The sequence below is a fragment of the Dreissena polymorpha genome, chromosome 13, assembly GCF_020536995.1.
Source record: "Dreissena polymorpha isolate Duluth1 chromosome 13, UMN_Dpol_1.0, whole genome shotgun sequence".
Classification (NCBI taxonomy): Eukaryota; Metazoa; Mollusca; class Bivalvia; order Myida; family Dreissenidae; genus Dreissena; species Dreissena polymorpha.
Window position 1 is genome coordinate 28,424,882 of NC_068367.1, and position 24,288 is coordinate 28,449,169.

The 24,288-nt window shown below is 34.2% G+C and overlaps 2 protein-coding genes across 4 annotated transcripts in view; one reads left to right on the forward strand and one right to left on the reverse strand.

The window, feature by feature from the left end:
- The window catches only part of LOC127854541 (tubulin monoglutamylase TTLL4-like), a 724,238-nt gene that overhangs the window by 189,051 nt on the left and 510,899 nt on the right, over positions 1 to 24,288 (reverse strand). The window lies entirely within an intron of this gene.
- Positions 1 to 24,288, forward strand: part of LOC127855724 (uncharacterized) — a 663,610-nt gene that overhangs the window by 147,256 nt on the left and 492,066 nt on the right. The gene's annotated exons all lie outside the window — the stretch shown is intronic.

Here is a 24,288-nt window from a genome sequence, read left to right on the forward strand (position 1 = left end):
GCACAACCTCCACGCAGATTTCATTAGTAAATGAAGAAATAATTTGTTGAACTGTTCCGTTTTTTAGTTAGTAAAGGGTTAAAAGAAAATCTAAATTATAATTTCGTTTTTATAAGAGGTTATCACATGGATAAATATGCATACTGCCCACCGTAACAACTCTACAGTCATAAAAGTCTGAGGCCAAAGGCTCACGGCTTGTAATGAGTGTTGGAAATGCGAGTAAATGCCAGACCTCATGGTGTTGATAAACTTTGGTTAATTGCCTCTATTTATTAGTTCAAAGGCTTATATGTTTACATTCCCAGTGAAATTTTAATACGGTTTAATAGAGAATCGTGTTTTAGATTAAATTTGAAATAGGTATTATTAAAAAAAATGTTCGAACATGTGAGTTTCTGACGTACTTTAGGTGGGGGAGGGAGGGCAAGATTTTGTGACAGTTTTTAACGGGTGGGAGGGGAGTTAAAATGGTCAAAAAAAGCGTGACATACTTTATGGACGGCCCCTTTGGAACATTGTGCTTCTCAGAAATGTCTTTATTCTCCGAAGCGCAGAGAATGTCCTCTCGCTTGTGGAATTTGTAGCTGGCATTGTAAGTAAAGATTCGTATAAGTGCCGCATTATCTGAGATCACCCGCAATGTAGGTGGATGCTTGCGCATATAGTCAAGTACGTGTGACAGTCGGATCTGGTCATTGTATTGTTTAGAAAAGATTGACCGTACATCCCTGTCTCCGGGCTCCCTACGCTGGGATTGCAACGAATTTCACTAGATGATATAGATCTAAACTAATTTAGCTTCTTTAATTTTGTGTGTGGATATCTCATGAAAATGAATTGGCTCAAATAAATCATTAGGCTTTCTTTAAGTATTTTCGTGTATGTTTATTCTTGGATTTGCAAAAGGAAACAATGAACATCCCAGATAGCAGACCGATGTTGGCCCAACTCCGGCATCACGTTTGCATGATGTTGGCGTTGGCATGCTAACGTTGGGCCAACGTTGGCCAAATATCGGTTGGCCAACTTAGCTTGACACATTCCGTGGTTATATCTGCCAATGTTAGGATTTAACATTTGCAGTATGATAGAAGATTAATGCTTAGTAGAAATGAGAAGATTGGATTTATAAAAAGATAGGGCTTCCGTAGTTTGATATGTTGTGCAGATGTACACCATGATATGGCCCTTTTTTCGATTTGTTTTAGTTCTAAGCGACAGGGTCAAAGGATTTTGATACAAGATGATCTGTCTCATACCTTCAATTGAACGTCAGGCAGAAATCAACATCTGCACAAGCATTGCCGTTCTAGTTACGGTAGAACATTGCATTTCTTAAGTTCAAGTAGGGGTTTCTTGGACTATTCTTTCAATATGTGAACGAATGGCATATAATCATTTTTCGTGTATTTTATTATTGAAGCATAGCGATTGTTATCATTTTATTCACTTTGATGTCTTTCATCGTTTCTTGAAAAAATTCGTCTGCATCTTCCGTTATAAACATCCGGGAAAATGGAGTGTACGGTGGCTCGTTTGTACCATCAGAAAACAACGAAGTAAGAAACGGATAGAACTACCGGGATTTTATCACTTTTGCAACAGCATCAGTTTTGTATTGAAAGTCGGCGTTTTTTTAAATAAGGAAGCATGATAAAATATGTCTGATCTAGAGGAGATTAAGCAATTCATCTTCTAGCTCAACCTTCTTTTCTCTTTTTTTTTTGTCAAAAAGTGGTCAGGCAATAGCCTGATCGGCCGACGGCCCACGACGGCCCTGAATCAGATAGAGCTTTTAATAAAATTATTATAGCCCCACACTTGAAACGAAATATTTTACTTAAATTGTTGGATTCACAAATTATCTATCTGTCCGGGCAATCGAGACCATTGTTAAGTGACGATTAATTACGAGCAGTCTAGTTGAAATCTGTTTTGATTAGTATTCTAATAAAAATCCTTTTATGTGACATTTCAAGCCATTTTTGAGACATAGATATATTGATTGCATAAAACACATTAAGTCTTTGAAAATGTTTGCTAACTCATTAGCTCTTAATTAATACAATATATCAAACCTTCAGAGGCTTGCAGCGGAAGAATTACATTCTTATAGTGTCATCGAAACCTGTTAAAGTTCTTTCTTATATGTAATGTAGAGGACATATATGGTGTCCGCCCTGCCTTCGGAGTGTTCTCGAGATCTTTTCAAAGAAACCAAGAATTGGTTCTTCACTGGAAACGAACGTGAGAGTGTCTCTTTAAGCCCAAGGCTTCGATGCGACCGTATTACAATAAATGGGCGTAAATATACATTCATATATCACGTTCATTTATATGGTCTTACTCCTGTGGTGCAGCTGAAATTCACTTGGTGAAGATGGAATCTTATAGCAGGATTGTGTGTGGTGTTTGGATGCAGTAGCGATTATCCCCGTATATATGATCATTGTATTCTAATTTCAAGTTTCAGAGGCTGTCAGCGGTGAAATTGCTTCTTAGTGTGTTGTCGAAACATTTGTTGTGTGCTCTTTCACGCTTTGGCAATTGGTTCCTTGCCATAAATTATCAAACCACATAATATAGTAAGGTTTCTCTGCTGATAAGTGATATATTTTATTTGATCAATGACACTTATTAAGTCAGACACTAACAAAAACAACACAATATACATTATACCAAACATTCGAGTTTTCCTTTTTGAAATATATCATAGTAATCTAAAAAAACTTGTCGTGACCGTTAATTTTGAATTAACACAAACAATCATTCAGCGTTTAACGGTTTTATTAGATCATTCGCGGAAAAAAAGAGAAATTGACTCGCCGTTTGATATTGTGAACTCTTACGATTACGAACCGCTCACAACCGTTCTCAACATTTTAAAGGATTCGTCTTCCTTCTTCCCTGCTAGTTTTTTTTCAGTGTTAAGCGCACATGAAGCACTGAATAATGTTGCTTTTTTTTTTAAACCAAATAATGCAATCATTCTGAATCTTTCTTTCGGTTTCTGTTTTTTAAAAGATGCAGTAGAGTTGGCATTTCAAATGAATTTAAATGGGTACAATAAAAAGCACGATATGTATTTAGCTGAGTTAGCTATTTCTTGAGAGAAATTATTTCAATATTGTTTATATTTTAAAGCGCGTAGTGCGAAAGGAATATAAAATCCATTCACCAAGTTTGTTACGTAGCATATTTACTTCAGTGGCCTCGCTATATATCGCCTGTACAGAAACAATTATTTTTTATAACATATTGTTATTATATGAACACTTTCAACGCGTTTATTTTATTTACTTATCTATATATTTATTTTAGTCTTTCAAAGTCAATACCATTTTTTTTTAATCCACGAGGTTACCATGCCGAAAATGTATTGACAAATGGGATATATTCAATGACACAGATACACATGCCCTTCCTTAAAGGCTTTTAGTGCAGAAAGCATAAAAACATTATTGACATAAATTTTCTTGATTTATACTCAGCAGGTTTATGCAATATTTAAAAGTTAACAAAACAAACAAACACAATAATGAAATAATTGATTGTAAAGAAATTTGAGAACAGCACGGTGAAACAATTTGCACATATATGTTATGAGCGGAATTTAGAATAATGTTTCTTACACAGAAAAATACAACATTTAAAAGATATACATGTTTGCAAATATAAATAAAAGGCATTTGCTTCGAGTGAACGAGTACATTGAACATATTTGGATATAACCTAGGCTGTTATCACGACAAAGCATTATTAAATAACTGTATAGCATGTATATCTATATAGCATCGAAACAGATCGTGAACGAAGCAGATAAAGCATGCAACGCTGGAGCGATTGATGGGAGCTGACGCCAATTTGTCACATGGCCATAGCGAATAGTTGCAGTAATTGCCGTCCTAGTTTAATGAACGCTACGAGCACATCCCAATGCCTTGTCATGGTAAGGCATTCCTGTCTTCGTCTCTGTTTTCTGTACAGTTGATAACGTAAATCTTGTCACCACCATAGACCAGCACATCATATGTGCAGCACCTGCAATCAAACTAGAATGACATAAATTACTATGTCAAATTCTTTGTCGTCTTCATGGAATTCGTTCTTGTGTACATTGCATATACATAAATATTTTATTTGTTCGTTTTCACGAGGACGGTTCATTCATATGTGTAACACATAATTATACTCTATGAGACCATAACGTGTTCTATTTAACTCGGTAATAGTCGTAGACCGTAGAGCTAAGAAAGCAAGCGTTTTGCGAGAATCACAAGGACATAATTATAAATGGATATTATGTTTTTCCATTTCATCGGTGTATGCTTTGTATAAAAATAAGCGCTTAATTTGCAAATTCGCCAAGTAATATTTTCCTAACAGTTTGTACGTGGATGGCATGCACAAAGTGATATTCAATTTGGGACATGCATACACTTACATTACTCCATCTTTAGCACAAGAATGTTACTTGATCCAACAATGACGGACTTCCATAAACTGCACATTGACAATGGATTGTGCACATTTGGTATTGCTAGAGCAGTAATCTTTTTCTTCCCTTCGCTGTCCACCTGTATGATGGTGTTTTCCCCACATACCAGCACTTGTCCCTTTTCTGTTACATGTACTGCGATCGGGCTTTGTAGTTGTCGATCCGTGAAGATGGAGAGTATAGAGAGTATAATCCCGTCCCTGGACAGCGTGCGCATCTCGCCCCTATAGTTCGTTACAAATATCTTGTCACCACTTTGGTTAACTGCGCAATATTGAACTGTAAGACAGATACGATTAAGTGTGTACATATGTTGTTAAAATAAATGAATGCATGACGAACTGATACTTTACTCTTATTGAATTAAATATTTTCGTATCAGTAATTATTAATTTCACCTGCATATTACAAACTTCATACATATCGAGAAAATACATTAATGGTACATATAGGACGAACAATACATTACCCCATGAAGCTTCATACAACTTCTTTACCGGTGTCCCTTGTCGAGTGTAGCGGTACAAAGCGGAGAATGATATGATGTACATGTCGTCGTTATGGATCGCTATTCCGCAACAATCGTGTGCAAATTGAAGGTTTTGTTCGATACTGAGACGATCATTCATACCTTTTATTCTTACACACTGTATTCGGCCGTTACCGGAAATGGCTACTAAACTTCCATAATTATAAGGATAATGGCAAATGCCATATGGCTGAAAATCAAGATTATATTGACTTAACACAGAGTAGTCACTATTTAATATATTTACATTCTTGTTGTAATAATCAATCATGAATAATAATCCACTGCTTACACACAGTCCTCGGATTTCAGTCTTTTTATCATCTTTTTGCCTCGCAGAGTATATAGTCTCGGCTAAAACACTGATTTCTTTGTTGTCCTCAATTTGGTTACTATGAAGAATCATGCCAAGGCTTGGTCGTTGGGATAAGTAAGTCTAAATCGATGTGTTTGTTTTAAAAGACTTTCTAACTTCCTTAACACTAGAATGCTCTTGAATATATTTTTCCACATTCGCGTACGTTGACCTTACAATTCTTGTAAGCTATGAATGATAGTTCCTTCACCTTTGTCATCATTTCTTGAATTGCTTTTCCAAGGTCTCTCAAATCTGTACTCAGTCTTTTTGCGTTTTCAACGTCCTTACGAAGAGATGTATTTAAACTGTTAAGTACCTCTTCCAGTTTTTGTACAGTGTCCTTTTCAAGATTATTTAAAATGGAATCGATTTTTAACCTCGCATTTTTTATTTCTTGCAAACTTTCATTGTATGATTCAAGCAAAGTTATAATGCTGCTTTCTTGAGTGTTTTGTAGCTGCTTCAGTTGTTCAAGGATGTTTTCAATCTTTTCTTGAAGTTGTTGCAAATCGTCGGTAATTTCTTCCTCATATGATTGATCGATAGAAATCACAGAAGCACATTGCTTGAAGTCAGGATCAATTAATAAATGCTGTTGTTAGTTAAAAAAACACTAAATGGTACTTACGGAAAAACAATATTCTTTATTTTGTCAGTTATGACCTTATTGATCGATTTACATAAATTCTAAGAAAATATTATGAGCATTTACATCTCAACCACGTTTCCTAAAGAACTGTTTAAGCTTATTAATCATACTTCGTATTCCTTCAGACCGAAATATATTTTGATTATAAAAATAAGCAATTAAACAAAACAACGTATGGCTACAACACAAATTTAATTGCATAAAGCTTTTCAGAGAAATACGTCTTTTTTAAATGTTCATGTACAATTCATTGATATTCTTTGCATAGTTTTCGTCTGTATTATAACAAAGATGATGCCTTAATTTCAATGTAAACTTACCTATGATTAAACACAACGCAAGAATTACAACACATTAGATGATGGTCTTCGCAGTAAAATTTAAAGTGTTCATCTTTATGTTCCCTGCATTTTTCTAGAACATCCTGGATCATCGAAACAGGCCATTTGTCAAGTCCATCCCGTCCAAACGTTTCATGCTTTTTAAACACTTCCTATGCAACTCTATACATTGGCAACAAAAGAACTTTGAGCACAGCTTGCAGTAATAAGCCGCTTCCTGAGAAATTGCTTCTTCATCGCAAGAGGAACAGCAGTATTCCATAACATAATCAGATCCTTTATTGTCTGTACACGCAGTTGCCATGATGCTTTTTAACCAGTCTAGACTGTTGTAAACTCTGCTAACAGTTAACGGGACACTGCTTTAATGCGCATTCAAATGTTTATACTATTCTTTTTTTGCCTGGGCAACGCGTCCTTCAAATGTGCAGTCGTTCAATATCACATCAGGCGATAAGCAAAATAGGTTTTTCGGTCAAACATCGTATCATCTGATTCCAAATTCAAATGAACTACATGCGATAACGCTGTCTAATAAGTGCCTCTCTACAAAGGCATTTCAACAAGTGTATTATATTCGACCTCTCCAAATCGAAGAGCAAATTATAATTTTTCGTTTGCTTAAACCAGCCATCCAAACACAATATTTATTGGATACCTACTAAGCTAAGACACCTTTTTTTAAAAGGACTTTTAGTCTTTTATTTTTTTAAATATCTAACCGTCATGGGTTTGTTTGGTCCTCGAAATTAGACAATCCATTTTTAAATATTCGATTTGTATGTAATAAATATAGTTATTCAGTACAAAATGAGGGAAGCTTTTAACGATATTTATTCTTCATTGGTGTAATCTAAATTAGCATAACTTTTTTTATCTTCGGCTTTCTAAATGTCCTTTCTTTATGTATAGCCAGACTTACGACGTCTGAAATAATGCTAAGCGGCAAACAATACCATGAGCAAGCTTCCGCTTTGCAACTTCCACGCAGAGATGTTACAGGTTCCGAGCATAGATGTCAGCTTTCATTGCATCGGCGTGTTTTTTTATTGTAAATATTTTTAGTTACAATCCAAAATTTTGGAATGTAGCTTTATAATGGTAAAGAAATTCAGTAAAAAATGCAACTTTATATTGAACAAAAAAGGAATTTACTTGCGCATGTCCACGTTAACGGGAGGTTACACTTTAGGTGGTGTTTGCTACTGTGCGACTATTCTATTATAAATAGAATGTAGATCAAATTGTTATTATAAGTAAAGACCGGTGCATAAACAACGCTATGGGACGCATACTGTGAAATCATTAATACCATTTTAATGACGCAGTTATGCCACAAATTGACATGAGGACGGTCAATCAAACACCCAGTATGGAGCGAAGGGACATATCTCAATGTTATACATGTTACTGAAATGAATATTTAAATGGGGAGAGCGCGATCACTCTCAGCTCTATTAACATGCTCAGTTTTAGTATGCTATTGGTACATAATTCGACACTTTTGTTGAAAACATTTTCTGCTCAAGTTTAGAGGAAGTAGCATACCTTAAACTATTCTATGGTTCAATAAAAATATTTGAAATCTTCAAACAACTAAAAAAATGTAAATATCTACATGGAATTTCCCTTCCGTGACGTCAACCGGTACAGATCAAATGACCACATGTTTTTGAGTACAAATATGTTCATTGTTTTCTCTTAAGTTGTGCAAAGGATATATAGGATGATTCAGTATAGTTTGCATAGGTTTATACACATTTTAATTGGAATTATAAATTCATGATCAACATCATATATCTTCTAATACAAAATGTACCTACCTTGTATACATCTTAAACTGTATGTGCAATTGTCGTTTAAAAGGAATTTAAATTAGAATTGTACAACTTTTTATCACAGAGTCAAACAAGAGATGTGTTTGTGAAACGCAATGCCTTCCTACTCCACTTGGAAGCCAAAAGTTGCTTGGCCAAGTTCAGGTTTAGTCAAAGGCCAACAAACTGTCTTGGATATTGGTGTATTCGGAAAGTCATACGAACTTTTCAATACGATATATAATTCCAAAATCAGGCCACTATTTTGAAAGTGTATTGGTACAAAATGCAGGAAATCTTTTATTTTGAGAAAAATTTAAGACTCGTTCCTTCGTCAAATAACAATAGACAAGAGCAAATCTCAGCCTTGATCTGAAAGTCACGAAGGAAGACTCACATTCTAAAACGCAGGTAAGCATCTGAAAGCGTTTCTTAAACAATAATCTGGAAAAGTGTTAAGTGTTAAGAGAACGTTGTGAAGTCGAAGGCCCGTATCTTCGTTAAAAATCAATAATCGGAACGACACTAGAACTTGATCCGTACGTCATGTATATAGACTGCCACTCCAAAAAGAATAGTCAATTTTTGAAACCGATTCAGAAAAATAGTCTTATAAGTGTTATTTTAGATAATTTACCGAAGTCCAAGGTCTGTTACTTCGTACAAAATGAATGTACCGGAACGAAACTTAAACGACCCTCAAACACAAAAAGAATCAGGCAATAGCTGCAAGCGTTTGGAAAAAAAACTGTTAAAACTTCGCCAAAAAAATCAACTGGAACGAAATCTAAACTTGAATTGTAAGTAACACAGGTAGAAATTCACACACCAAAAACGGGTGCATATCTGAAAGTGTTTATGATAAGAACTCCTAAAACGGAATGACGGACGGAAGAACACACGGACGTAAAGACTGGCGGATATAGACAGACAGTGCGACTGGTATATTCTACAATATAAAACGAGGCATAAAGTATTCAGTTTATATTTTATATTTAGTTAATATTTATATCTTAACAATTAGATTTTGCAAGACTTGTTTCTTTGGCAAAAGTTAATGCATCAATAAGGTGTGCCAACAATCCTTTCAAGCACCCTAACGGGGCATAAAATTAGCACAATTATTGAAAAAGTATCAAATTAAAAGTTATTTTCATTTCTGAATTATTTAATTTTGCAAAACGTGTTTTTAAGCAAAATTGTTGGCCTAAAAATGAAGCAAAAAATTGCTTTAAAGGGACCGTCAACCACGAATGACGAAAAAAAATATTCTAAAATACCGTATGTTTTTACAATTAGTAGTTTATATTGAGTAAAATATCACGAATGGTGTATTACATTACTTGAAAAAAGTTCATATTTTCAGTATATTCGGTAATACAATTCCGCGATGTGAAATCGAAAGTACATCGCGATAATAGGTGACGTAACGATATACACACAATAAAAAGTAGATTAATCATTTTATATATAAAATATATACAATTCACTACGCATGTACAGTTTCCATGATGATCAATCCACTGGTGTTATTTATAGTTAACTGGTAGTTACCTGGTAGACATACCCAGTAAAATTTATTACACGAATATACTGAAAATATGAAAACTTAACAACTTTTTTCCAAGTAATGTAATATACCAGTCGTGATATTTTAATCGATATAAACTAATAATTGTAAAAAAAGACGTTATTTTACAAATTTTCTTTTCTTCGTCGTCGTGGTTAACGGTCCCTTTAAAAAGAAATTGCTATGGACTAATTTTCAGATGGCATGTTTAAACTGAAACGAGTACCAAGTAGATCGGCATAGTAACTTCTCAGACACTAACAAGTACTGTAAATTGTGTGTTTGTCATGTGTGGTGCAAAAACTGTATACAAGTTATGCACATTTTATTCTGAGTCGTTATACACTGTGAGGAAATGCTTACACTATAACGGAACAAGGATAACAGTTTTCACAATTTATTCGAGCAGCTACATTTTGTTTTATTATATAACACGTACAAACCAATCATTTATCAAGGCATATTGTAATTCCAATTCTGAAACATTTTCTTATATTATTTTTTTATTAGGAAAGCTCGGTTTTGTGGGGAGAATTCGCTTTGCTGTGAAAGGTAGATAGGCACATTGTAAAACTACTTATAGTTTATTTTCATCATTAATTTTCATGTATTTGTTTTTACTAAACGTTAACTTTATTAAAACAAAGGTAGAATTGACTGAGACGAAAAATGTTAGCTCCGAAAGTATGAAATCTTAATGGAAACGTTCATGGGATCACAACGTTTTCAGATAATATTAACTATTGCCACGTAGATATACAAAAGATATTAGACATTAACCAAAACGACAAAATAGCTTAAACAACTTAGAAATAACGAAATTTAACGCCCTTGGGAAGAATTGCAGCAATCAAATCATTATTGATATCATTATTTAATAACCTATGCATTATTTTCGTAGCTCATTCTCGGAATTTATTAAAAACTTGAACACAATATTTCTTTACTTTGTATTGGTAAAACAAGGATTTACTTTAAAACATTATGTTCAGAATAGTGTGAAGGGGGCTCAAAATGATCAATATCCAAAACTTTAACCAGTCATTTTTTAAAACATGTCCTACAATCGTTTTTCAAGAAAAATACATTAGACATATTTTACTATCCACTTTCTATAACGAAGGAATATGTACAGGGACTAAATGAACCTTTTTAAATTATTGTTATATGGCAGGGCTGCAATTTTTAGGCAGCCTCTCAGATCGTGATACTAATATTTTTCAAAAAAAATAAAAAAATATATATACAAATTATTATCCGAAAATTGACTTTCATGTTTACCAATTTATAAATCATCATCATCATCAAAACAAATACAACATTTTAAACAACACTGCTTCAATAACGATCGTCTGTTTATATAGAATACATATACACATATATATAAAGAGAAAACTGACATTAACCCGCATTACTTCACTAAGTCAAGACTGTATCATTGTCACATTGATATTCATCAATAATAATGATAATAAACATCATCAACACATCACCACCGTCATCTCCAGCATAGTTATCATAAACAAATTATTATCATTATCGTTATCATCAGCATACTCATCGTATTCAGCATCATTATTACCGTCACCATCACCTTCAATTACAGCAACAACAGCAGCAGTGACTGTCGTCGTATTTATGATTGCTGTCATATTATTTGAACAAAACCCTCATGATTGTGTACCATCATTATCCTTCTGCTGTTCACATCATCATCATAGTTCACATAAGCATAATGGTCAGATACATTAAAAACATTTAATACAGATGAATGTATTACATTTGCATCACATTATCATAATGATTAGATCTACATGAATAAAAAGAAAGAATGTAATTTCTCACACGGGAATCATTTAAGAAGGGAAACTATTTACCTCGTCACAAGAACTAATATTACACATTATATTAAACGTAATTATTCAATTATTCATGCAATATATTTCGCAGGTTTATAAAACTGTTCGAGAAATATAGGAAACACGTGTTTACATCGATTAGGTATCATATAGTCGGATATATTACTTCACTTGTTTATTGCTTGAGTTTTAAAACAGTTGGTCGGACGTCAAATTGGTATCAGACCCAATAGATTAAACAAACCTAATTGGGTTGTTCACAATTAATCTGAAATCGCATTGATATGCGATTGAGGCATTTACTATGCAATTTGCGGGTGTCAGAACAACTAAAATATCTTCTCCAAAACTCATAATCATTGATATCATCACCATGATCACCATCATCAACAACACTGTAACGAACAGACCAGGCAGCAGCAGACCATTAAGTGATGTCAGGTTTCTGGTCATATATTCGAAATCGTTTCACTTCAACATGATCAAGAGCTTCGAGTTCGTGTTTGATGGGAATGTTTTCCTCTGATGGAATGTTAGTGATTGTGTTTTCAATTTTGTTACCACAAAGGAATTCCACTTTACATACAACTGAGTGAGTGAGCACACACAGTTGGTTCACCAGTTGGCGAAGTTCTGCTGGAGACAGTACATAATAACTGACAGTCAAATGCTTCAGAGATGGAGGTAGCTGTAGGTCGATATTTACTGATAAAGGCAATTTAAGCGTTTCCAGTTGTGGGAGGAATGCCCAGAGAGTCCCCCATAGACCAGGAGAGTCATTCCATATATCGAATGCACATGTATTATTTAAATCCGTTGTTATTGTTATTAGTTCCTCCTCCCCAAGACAAGACATGTATATGCGCCGCAGCGGACTCTTCACCTTAAGATCGAGTGAAGGTATAATACACTCCTACAGCTCACATTTCACCATATGGTCGAGTGTTAACAGCGTGCTTAACAGACTGCGTAGCCAGGTGGAGGAACATCTGACCCCGCGCAATTCAATGTGTTCTATGGTGGGCAGTACTGGAGTGTAGTCTGCACACTGGACTGGATCAGCACCGTTAAGCAGACACCATGTATGAACGGCTTTATTGTCAAAATTGTTGAACTCAAAATCATGCAATTTAATGAGAGTACGTTTGTTTTGAATGAGAAGCGGTTTCGGTAACACGTTCACTTCATTACCAATATCGATGGAATTTACATTTCAAACATTGACAAATCCAGTCCGTCGTAAGTTGTATGTATTGCAATACATTTTAGAGTCTTATAATTATAAATAGAGAGTGGTAATAAATGTCCTTCATTCCTGATATCTATTAATTCTATGTGTTCAAAATGTGACAAGTCAAGCGCGTCACATTTACACCAAATTTCAAGATGTTTCAACTTCTTCAGACCCACCAATGCATTTGGTAGCACGGGTACATTCCCATGGAGATTAAGCAGTTCGAGGTTATGGCACGATGACAAGTCGAACTCGATACAAGATATAGACGATCTGCCTCCTTCCTCATCGTCTAGTGTAGATTACCCAGGATCCTTACGTACAGGTAAGGCAACAGGCCCATGTCCATGATAATCTGAAGACGACTGGCCTTGTGAACGTATGTTTACATGTTTGTTTGCCCACAAGCCAACCTCAAAAGATCGAGCAGGTGAAGTGTTCAGTGTCCAGATCTGGATCAAATCTTCGGCATTATCATCATCGAAGTTTAAGTGACTCAGATGTAGGTGTATTGGAGTGTTCTTGTTGGCTACAGCCTCCTTATAATCCGACAGGATGCAGTCCTGGAAATAAGAGTCATACTCGCTATAAACGTCAAGCTCATTCATCCGTGTAGATAGTTTATTCGCTCTCGTGATGTTGAAGCCACACAGGAATATAAATATTTGAGATATATCACGATATAACTTGTCATGTCTTTTGAGATATCCGGAAATGACGTCATCAATTACGTCTGCATTCCTATGGATATGAAAAGCAGTCAGGAATTCCTGGATGGTTTTATGGACAAACGACAATGTCTGATCAGTACATGTTTTACCTTTTCTTTTAGATAAAAAACCTGAATCAAGTGCGAACTGCTTTGAAGTTTCAGGCAAATGAGCCGTCAAGTCTACGTCGCTGAACACTATCGATGATTCTTTTTCATTTGAAAACAAAAATGAGAACGCAGCTTTAGCAATGGAATCTATATGTTCCATGTTAGGTCTAATATAGTTCGTGCGAGCAAAGCAGTAAACTGATAATAAGTGAAATTGTTCGAAATAACTAATTTGTGCGTTAGCTTTTTTACACAGATTTTCAAGCATTGTAGTGTACAGTTCACACAGTGACGATCCGGTGAGACGCTTAGCTCTATCATCTACCCAGGTACAGAGGACAAGAGTGTTCAGCATAGGCGAAGATGATATCGACTCAAGGTTACGACTACTGAGGAATTCTTCAAACAGCTCCACGCTCTTTGTTAAATCAGTTGATTCGTCAAGTAGGCATCGTAGAAGCTTTTTATTGAATTCTTCAGGATCGCTTATCTCCTCAACTTCTAACAGAATGTCTATATGAGAATTCTTGATGCGTCTATCAGCGAGTTTCCATGGTCGAGAAGTTGTGAATACAATGCAATTTTCCTTAGGAATTCCGTCCATAGAAGGTACAGTCTGTTCACCAGGCCACTCATCTAGACCTTCTTGAACGACAAGATACATCACATTTCTAATTATTCTTAAGACCAGGTTGTACGCACTCTCCCTTTCGTCTTCAGCGTAGATTTTGTAGATGAGCTGGGTTTTTATCATTTGCGTGACATATGTATGATTTTTCGAATCGCGCAACGAGATGAAATAGAGAAACTTGAATTTATGCAGGATATCAACGTCACCAAACGCCGTTTGTTCTTTCGTAGATTCCTGCGAGGGCGCATGCAAGTTACACCAGTCGTAAACTAACTTTACAGCAAAACTTGTCTTGCCGCTGCCCGGCTCGCCTTGAAGATAAGTACGTATATATAAATAATCGTTTCTATAAAAGCAATCTTTGTAAGTCAAAATGTGTGTATGTTTCGTGCGTCTCCCATCATTCTCTATTTTAATCATGTGTATTTTTGTAGTGGTAAAGATGTCTAGTACGTGCTTATCGAGAATAGGATCTATAGTAGACAGAGGCACGTAGCTAATGGTATCACGATAATGTTCCACCAATCGCATGAGAAGATCTGAAACGATAATTCTACTTTATAAAAACATACAACATGCATGTTTGTATTCAATATCCAGATTCACGGTTCTAGAAAAACTTGTCGTCGAATAATACTATATTAAATGTTCAAATATAAGATAATATTTCTTTAATGTTGAATACATTGGACATTTATATAACGTTCAGTAAAAAAGTTATAACGTATCCTGAATATAGTTTACGATTGCATGCGCAAATCAGATGTAGTAGAAAATTCGTTTATTAAAGGAATTTCACATGAAGTACCGCTTCATACGATGAAAAGTTGAATACCGTTGAAAAGATTTCGTGTGGGAATCGAACTCGGTCTTCTGAATAACAGAGATTTGCCTAATGGCGCCGCTATTGTATGTCATTTTCTGAACAGCTTTTTTAAATTGTTAGCAATCCACGGGACTCTCAATGTGAACTTCATCGGTTAGTTTCGCGCACATGGTAGTTCCACAACATCCACCAAAGAGTTATAAATATATGAAAAGCTTCTCGAGATGCCTCTTTTGATAATGTGTTTTAAATATGCGAAAAGAATGTGAATACAGGTTATTTAGACATTCATAATGTGTCAGAAACGCCTTATGCATCCAATGTTAAAGTATCTCGATCTCTTCTTTTTTTAACAATATTTTTCTCATTTTCAGCTTAACCAATCAGTTACTTGGCAGCTTTAAATATTTAAATTTTGCATATACATCTTCTGTGCATTGATTGACTAATTCCGTGCATAGATCGTATAAAATCTCATCCGTCATAATACATGTAAGTAGGGTTGCAAGCGGTTACTGAAAAAACATTAACCGGTTAAACATTTGCTGTAAACGGTTATTAACCGTTCACCAAAAAACATTAATTCACGAACTATCAACCCATGTTAGCAATTTGTTTAAACATCCAAGATCCCTAAAAAAATTACAACAATTTTCTTTTCAAAGTCATGTAACCCATCATATATTTTGCTTAAAAAAGATAGGTAAGTATTCTGAGCGGTGTCTTACATCCGATTGAACCAATCCGACCATCACAACCATTGCCAGACATATTCATAACGCATATTAAAATACATATTGAACAATAGCATGACAACTAAAACTAAATATAAAAAGAGAATACACTGTACCATTGGCTTTAGTATTTAAAGCAGTAGTTTAACTTTACTATTTTAACATACTGTTGAAAATTGGTATTCACTATTAATACGGTTTCCTTCAGTTCCTTACAATATGTGTATAAATACAGTACACATCATGAATGCTTATCTTTTACATAATTGTGTTTTTTTTAAGGTAAATATTGTCAAAAAGCTTTAATGAACGAGATATAAATATAGAAACATGTTACAGATTATGCTTCAACTCATGCCTGGTCATTTCTAAATATAGACATTGGAAAGCTAAATGCATGATTGTGTACGAACTTCTTTTGCCTTGCTCAAAAATAAAAACCGAACATAAAATCGAACTTTCGGACATACTGGTTTTGTGAGAATAAGTATTCAGACCACCGATTATTTATCGATTCAAATGTGTCTTGTTACAGCGTGGTGTTCACGTATTCATCTGGTAAAACATCCAAATTCAATAATTTTTTTGAAAAAATAATCTGCTTATTTCTGAAATATTTGAGTGACAGACATATAACACAACTTCAAACATATATGCCTTCTCGAACAATTTAATAATGAATATTGTGGGAGATTGTGAGAGCTCTAACAGTGTCACCGCTTTAATACATTATTTGAAATCAGTCAACGGTATCGGAATAATGAAGACGCTGTACATTGTCATAACAACCACTGTCCGATGTTGACACATTCCAATCAGTCAATCTATAGCATTTAAATAGGCGTGAAAGGACTTCATAAAGTTCGTATTCAAAATCATGTTTCAAAGGAATTCGTTCTTCACATGATGACAGTTTTTATTATACCACACTTTCGTTACAAAGGTATACATCAATTTCCTCGGGAGGCAATATATACGGCACCTCTCATCTGCCAATGATATGAATTTATTATTGAAATATTTATATTTAACAGAACTCTCGTTGTCGGAAATAAGCAGTATAACACCGTGGTACATGAATAGAAGCATTACACAGTTAATAATCGGTTACGAAAATTAACTTTAAAATACTGTATAGTTTCTCCTCAGAAATATCCTATTAATTACATCAGCGTCTGTATGAAAGGAAATATTTAATTTTATCACCCAGCATCGAAGCAGCATATAAAAATCATCAACTGATTAGGGAAAAATGAAAAACATGTTGAGAGTACGTTATTAGTTGTGTATTTGTTGTGTACACATTAATGGGAATGAGTAGCAAATGGATATTTTTTCTATGTAATCTAACTACATGTTATGTTAACTCAAGATTTGTTTTAATAAAATGCATGTTATGTGCCTATATTAATAACACCGTAAGAAAATAGTGCTTAGCCCTTAATTTAATAATAATTTTAATTTTCCAACCTAACAAACCAGACATAATGAAACTTAAAACACTGTTGGGAGTACCTTAAATGTAGCATACTCCTTGTTGAGGGATACAATGTATGCAATCAAATAAACGGTACTTAATCAAATGGAAACATTAAGTCTCCATACTAGTTTTCGTGAAATAAAATATTAAACACAATATTTTTTCTAAGGTATGTAATTTCATTTATTGTAAAGTTGTATGCGTAAGACGAGGGTAAACTAAATGGGACATGTGCAATCATTTTCACGAGACAGAATTATGGACAGTTTGACCGACGAACAGACGGACGGTCGGGAAAGAGGAAGGATTTGGGGCGGCTGGACATGCGGCTTGGAGGGAAGGCGGGCGAGCGGACGGCCGGAAGGGAAGGCGAGCGAACTGCTGGGATGTAGCCGGGTGGGTGGAAGGAGAGATAGGCGGACGGCACCATCAGTATCGTATACCGTATATATTCGGACAAAGGGAGACATTCGGACAATACTTCTTCCCAAGCTCACTAAATCTAGCCCCAGGCCTTCAGCACCTACAGCGCTTTGATTCTAATCGGAATCCACTTAATTTTTTTTTGAATAAGTCATCTAGAAAAGTTTTCTTTTAACTTTCAATAATAAGAAATTCTTAACACACTATTAATCTTACATGATTGTGATAGCAGTGGTGCCTAAAAGAGATAACCGCTGAGACGAGTTTTTAAATCCTTTCGCAGTGCTTATCTCCCCTGTCGAGTTGAAGGTGGATAATATGTTCTCAAGTAAAATCTTTTTGAACGTAAACGCATGTATAAAAAAAGGAAAGGCAATTCAATTATTTATCAAAAATATCGTTTTATAAATGGTTAACAATAAACAGTATCCAGATTAAGTTTGCAAATCCAGATTATTTGCAAACTTATTTTTTTTATTTATTGAACAATTGTTATGAAATTTTGCATATTTCTAGGGGGCATTGAGTACATACATATAATTGAAAAAAAAAGAGTTAAAATGTTTTTGGAAAGTAGAGTTATTTGATGATAAAGTTGCCATCCCCCGTTGGATCCCAACGGAGTTTTGGCTACCCCGTTAAGAATTGCAATTCTCCAACGGAAGTTTTTTCCAGACGGGAGAATTTTACCTATATTTTACAAAAAATGTAACTTTAATATTATGCATTGTTTTCTGTTTCAATGTTTACAAATACACATGTTTAAGTTATAATTGTAAGAAATATGTACTTTAATAAGAAAATAAAGTGTTTGTAGATTTTCTTTCCCCGTGGGGTTTTGACGGGGGATCCCGTCCATCTCCCATATCCATTAAACTCCAACGGGGTTTTCACGGGGGACCCCGTCAATCCCCCATTTAAATTAAACTCCAATGGGGGTTTGACGGGGGATCCCCGTTTAACTCCAATTTATAAAGAACTCAAATGGGAGTTTAACCAGAGAAGGGAGGGGGGAGGATCAGACTTCAATAAACAGTTTATACCCATTGCAATATATTCCATTGTATAAAGAGTAAAAGACACCAAACTTTATTAAATAATTGATGTTTTCTTTTTAAGGTGTCAAAATCAATTTATAATTTTTGAATTTTCTTAACTCGGTACGTTACGTTGAATAAAATGTCTTTTTGAAAGAGATTAGACCCACATATTGCTATTTCTAGAAAGATGAATTTAAAACGTTCCATAATTTTGAAAGACTGTATAAATAATATAGTGACTTATCTCGAAAATATATTACATTTACCTTTTGATAATCCAAACGTTGCTTTTATCCATTTCTGTGATGATAAATACAATCCAGAAAGACAATAACATTGGAAACATACTTATTGTCATTCGGAATTGTATTATTGTGTTGTTTATTCCCCTTTAACAGTTTTTGAAGTTTTTTGCTCGAAATTTTGGGTCCGTCTATAATGCGTATATGACTCATTTTCGCGAATATGAACGAAACGAACGAATATGATCGACTATTTGCAATATTGATGCTTTTTCTGCAATGTTTTTATCAACAATTTACAGTTTAATTTAAAATACAATTAAGACTGTTAACATTAATAGAGCAATTCTCTAGCCATTATCATGTTTCGAACTCTAAAGTCATGTTCGCGAATATGAACATTGTTTTTAGGCTATACAATAACCACGACGACTCCACAATACAAGGTTTACAGTCAACTCGTACCTAAGTCAACTCGCACGGTAGTCAACTCGCACGTTGTTTGGTCAACTCGCACGGAAGTCAACTCGTACCTAAAAGTCAACTCGCACGGTAGTGAAACTATTGATGTGTTGATGGGTTCTGAATGAGTTATTTATGCAAAAACACAAATGAGAAATACTTTCAGAGTTTAGTTCAATACTTTTTATTGCAATATTTTCACAAAATAACACATTTTTTTAACAAATTGTGTTTACACCATGTTACATTATCGGCACATTATAACAGACAGTAAACGTACTTTTTAAAATATATTTTTTAAACTATTATTTTTATTAAAATATTTGAAACACACATTGTCAAAGCTTTATCATGTACACAAGTAGACATTCATCTATATACTTTTATTTTAATATTTATTTCAATATTTACATACAGTATCAAAGCTGTACAATATGTACACAAGTATACATACATCTTTATACTTTTATTTTAATATTTATTTCAATATTTACACACATTATAAAAGATTTACAATATGTACACTAATATTGTAATTCAATGAATAGGACATAAAGACTGATAGAACTATGAATTATTAAGAATTTAATATTTGTCATAAAACTATTAATGAAGATCCCGTTACCTATGGAAAACTTAATGCGCACACAATTATAAGTAAAAAACGTATAACAATAATGCTAACGTGAGTACAAATACGTATAGCTTAGTATCATATAAACCGAGTATATATGATTATCATACCTACATGTATTGAAACATTTTTGTACGCAAAGATTATTAATTTTACAATAATAATCAGTCATAATACAAGTTTACAGAATCAAATGTGTATTTAATTAATAATTTAATAACATTGCCCAGCATTATTAAAATTTGAACATGAGTTACAGTTCTACATTAATTAATTAAATATTAAATTGTAAAGCATGACAAATTAAAATGTTTATTTAAGTATTCCATACTACAGCCTTATTTCTAGGCAACCCCTATCAGTAATAGCCTTATCTACCCCTCGATTATCAGAACCCTCATCAGCTCTGAATGACTGACAGATTATCTGTTTATTGTAATTTTAGGGGTGGGAAATAGGATATGGTGTTTTCAGGTAGTGTTACTTTCTTGACTGATTAGATGACATATGGTTTATTATTACAATTCCAAATTAACAATTAAAGTGATATTATGGGCATGTTTCACTGTTGAATTGAGCTGAACATAATTAACAGATCAAAAGAGTTAGTTTAAATGTGGTTACTGACGAATTATCTGCAACTCATCTTGCTGCCAGTTGTTTAAAAAAAGTATATATTATAGTCGATATTTGACATGACTCACCCAGTCCTCTAAGCCGAAATGACCCGTAAAACAAAATAGTGTATTTGTGTCGTATGAACGAATCTGCACTAAAACTAGATTTAGATTCACTTCGTAAATCAAATCTTGTGTGTCGTCAGTTGTCAAAACGAAACTACGGTTGATATTCAAATGCATTATTTTTCTCTTTCCGGGATATTGTTGTAGTATGTTGATGCTGCATTAACAAATATAAGTGTATATGAAGTGAAAACACCAAAAATAAACAACGGTTGCGATAGACACCTATAAACTGTAATATTCCTATAATATCACTTTAACATACTAACGTATGAACATTTCAAAATCTGTCATAGCTTATTAAAAAAGTAAAACATATCAGCTTATATAAAATTTATAACAATTAAATAGAAATTAGAATACAAATAATTAACAAAAACAAAACATGAACGCTGAAAAAGAGTTCTACAAAGACTACATAGACATTTCACAAATGTCACGAAAAACCACTTAAATGTTCACTCGATCTTAACAGAATAAATACATCAGGAAGAATTATATTCATAGAAGAATTTCCATATCAAAAATGTTAGAAAACCATTTTAAAACAGCCGATATCTGTTGATATTCGCCCCTTTCGCGAATATAGTAATATACGCTCTTTAGTCGTACCGAGCACATATCAGTGAAAGGGGGAAAAATTACATTTCTTTAGGGTATGGGTAACCTATGGTCTTTAAAAATCGATTAGGAATTTATAAAAGGTATTTCTTGTGTTAGGTTTAAGAAAGAATGTCTCAAAATATTGTAAAAAAAACATTGAAAATTGTAACTAGCGACAGCTCCCTTGCAAGGATATTTTGGATCTCCAAAAAGGAGGTTTTTGCGAAGGTCAATATTTCACGCTGCAGAAACAGAACAGAACTTTAAAAGGTAAATTGTGAAAAATCTTAAGACTTCTAGGTAAATAAGCACAGCACATGGTTGAAATTAATGAGTAATGTAGCCAAAACTAGAATTGCATTCTGTTTGAATGTACTTTGCATGCCATGAAATGGGTAAAATTTCTCAATTTTTCATTAAAAAGTAGGTGGATGGGGGAAAGGGTGTCAGTCAATTCACCCCAAGGCAATTCATCCCCTGGACAATTCACTCCAGAATTTGATTTCCTTGGACAATACACCCCCAAGACAATTCACTGCCATATTTTTTATATGATATTGTATTGTCATTTGCTTTTGTCATATTTTAAAATAAGTTGTGAACAGATGTTTGGGGTTATAATTTAGACTTTGTAGCATAATTTTGATGTGAAGATAATACATGTAGTATGTAAATGAAAGATGAAATTGTGTTTTTTGTCAAATGCAATCCAACCAATGCTTTTTTTTCTATAAACTGTGTTACAACATATAAAATTGAAACAAATTAAGTATTTTGTATTTATAATATTTGTGCATTGGATTTAAATAACAGTCTGCGAAATAAGCGCACGTCCGTTGGCCTGGGCGTGTAAATTATAGCTCTGGCCTATTAAAATTGCCATATTGTATGCCCGTCGGGCCAGTAGAAATTCCGTGTATCAATATTGTTTCATTTTTAAGTGTGATAAAAGTCATTATTTTGTGAGTACTTTGCGAAGATTTCCGACAGAACTTCGTTCAACTTAGCCTAAAATACGAGATTTAAACGCGTTCCGATTGGTCCATACATTCAACGGTCATTTTCGAGTCGTAACACAGGCCACGTGGTGAACAATTTAGACTGATTATTTACTATTGGCACACGTCATGCTGATGTGTTTTCTGCTGAAGTAAACTTATCAACGTACGCGGCTTGCATTTCCGGAATAAACATCGTTTTACTTTGTAACCTTGTTTGTGTGTTTATTTCCAAAGTTGTAAGTCCCTACGCGCATAAGGCTGCATAATGCTTAAATACGTAGCTGGAGCGAAGCCAGGCAAGAAACTGCCCACTTCTGGTCGTAAGTCAACAAATGACTATGAAAAATCACGGAAACGTGAATTTCAAGAAAAGTGGTAAAAAATCAGTGATGAAGGAGAAGCTACTTCTGTAAGACAGAGTTTAATAAGCTACGCTTAAAAACACAGCATAAGAAAAAAGTCAACATGTATCAAAAAAGTATGCCATCTATGCCTTCACTTGTCAAGTAAACTTCTGGAAAATAACTATCAGGTTGCTTGTTTTACAGGATATGGTTTCTGACTAAGAGGATCTCCAGGATTGACATGACGCCTTATCAGTGATCGCTCCGCCCACTTAATCACGTGGCTCAGCATGAAGAAAACCTAGACAAGCTAACACCAAAATGGCTTCTTTGCCTATAGACTGCATATAGATTTACGCGATATTCCGGATGATTTTATGGACTTGTTTAACACCATATTACACGTGTAAAGGGGTTGATGCCATTTAGTTATTCTGCAAATGCAAAAAATATAAGATTAAAGAGAACATCAGCTATTTATAACGGGTAAATCGGTACATTAAACACGCTCTCAAACGCTTGCGCGCTTCCCGAAATCGAACCCGTTATTACGTGTAATGATGGTATTTGCAATAAATTAACACTTCACCGGTATTTACCCGTGTTATTAACAAAATTTTTACCGAAACATTCCCCCCTACCCGTGTATTTGACACGAAATAGCGCTTTATAACTGGGAATTCGGTGAAGTTTTACGCGCTTTCTGACGCCGGGTGGGTACCTCAATCCCACATGTTATTGCGTATAAAAGTGATATTAATCATATTAAACATTGCTTATGGGACATTTATCAATCACTATAATTTAAAGCGCAAAACCAACGCAGTCGTTTGGACATTGTCTGATATAAAATTAGCGTTGTACGAAAGGGAATACGGTCAGGCTATTATAAATTAATAAGGCTACCAATATCAGACGCTCGCGCAGGTACCGACTTCCGCGAAGTTACCGCATTTATTGTATAACTAATATCAGTACTAATTATAATAACTCTTTTACAATAGCATTTATCGATACGTATTTATTAAAATAATAACAAAATGGTTTTCACTTGTTTCTGACACACACAGAAATGCGATTTTTAACGGGGATTTCGTAAAGTTACACGAATTGGGTACCAAAATTCTCAATTATTTTACATGCACACATAATACATACTTAATAATGCTTAGTTATTGCTTATATGACATTTCAAGTTTGTGAAATAAATAAATGTTCTTTAAAGGGGATCTCAATAATTTTTTAAGCTTCCACTCGCTCTTGTCAAGACCGCATTTCCGCGTTGGAAATGGTGTAAATTTAATTCATCTAACTTATCTTTCTGGATACCAAATGTCAGAGTTGCATTAACCCTTTTTACACCGTTTTTGCCATATTTCATTTCCGTTTTTTAATCCGAACAAAATATAGAAACTCGTTTAAAAAATGAGATCTAGGCATTCGAGCT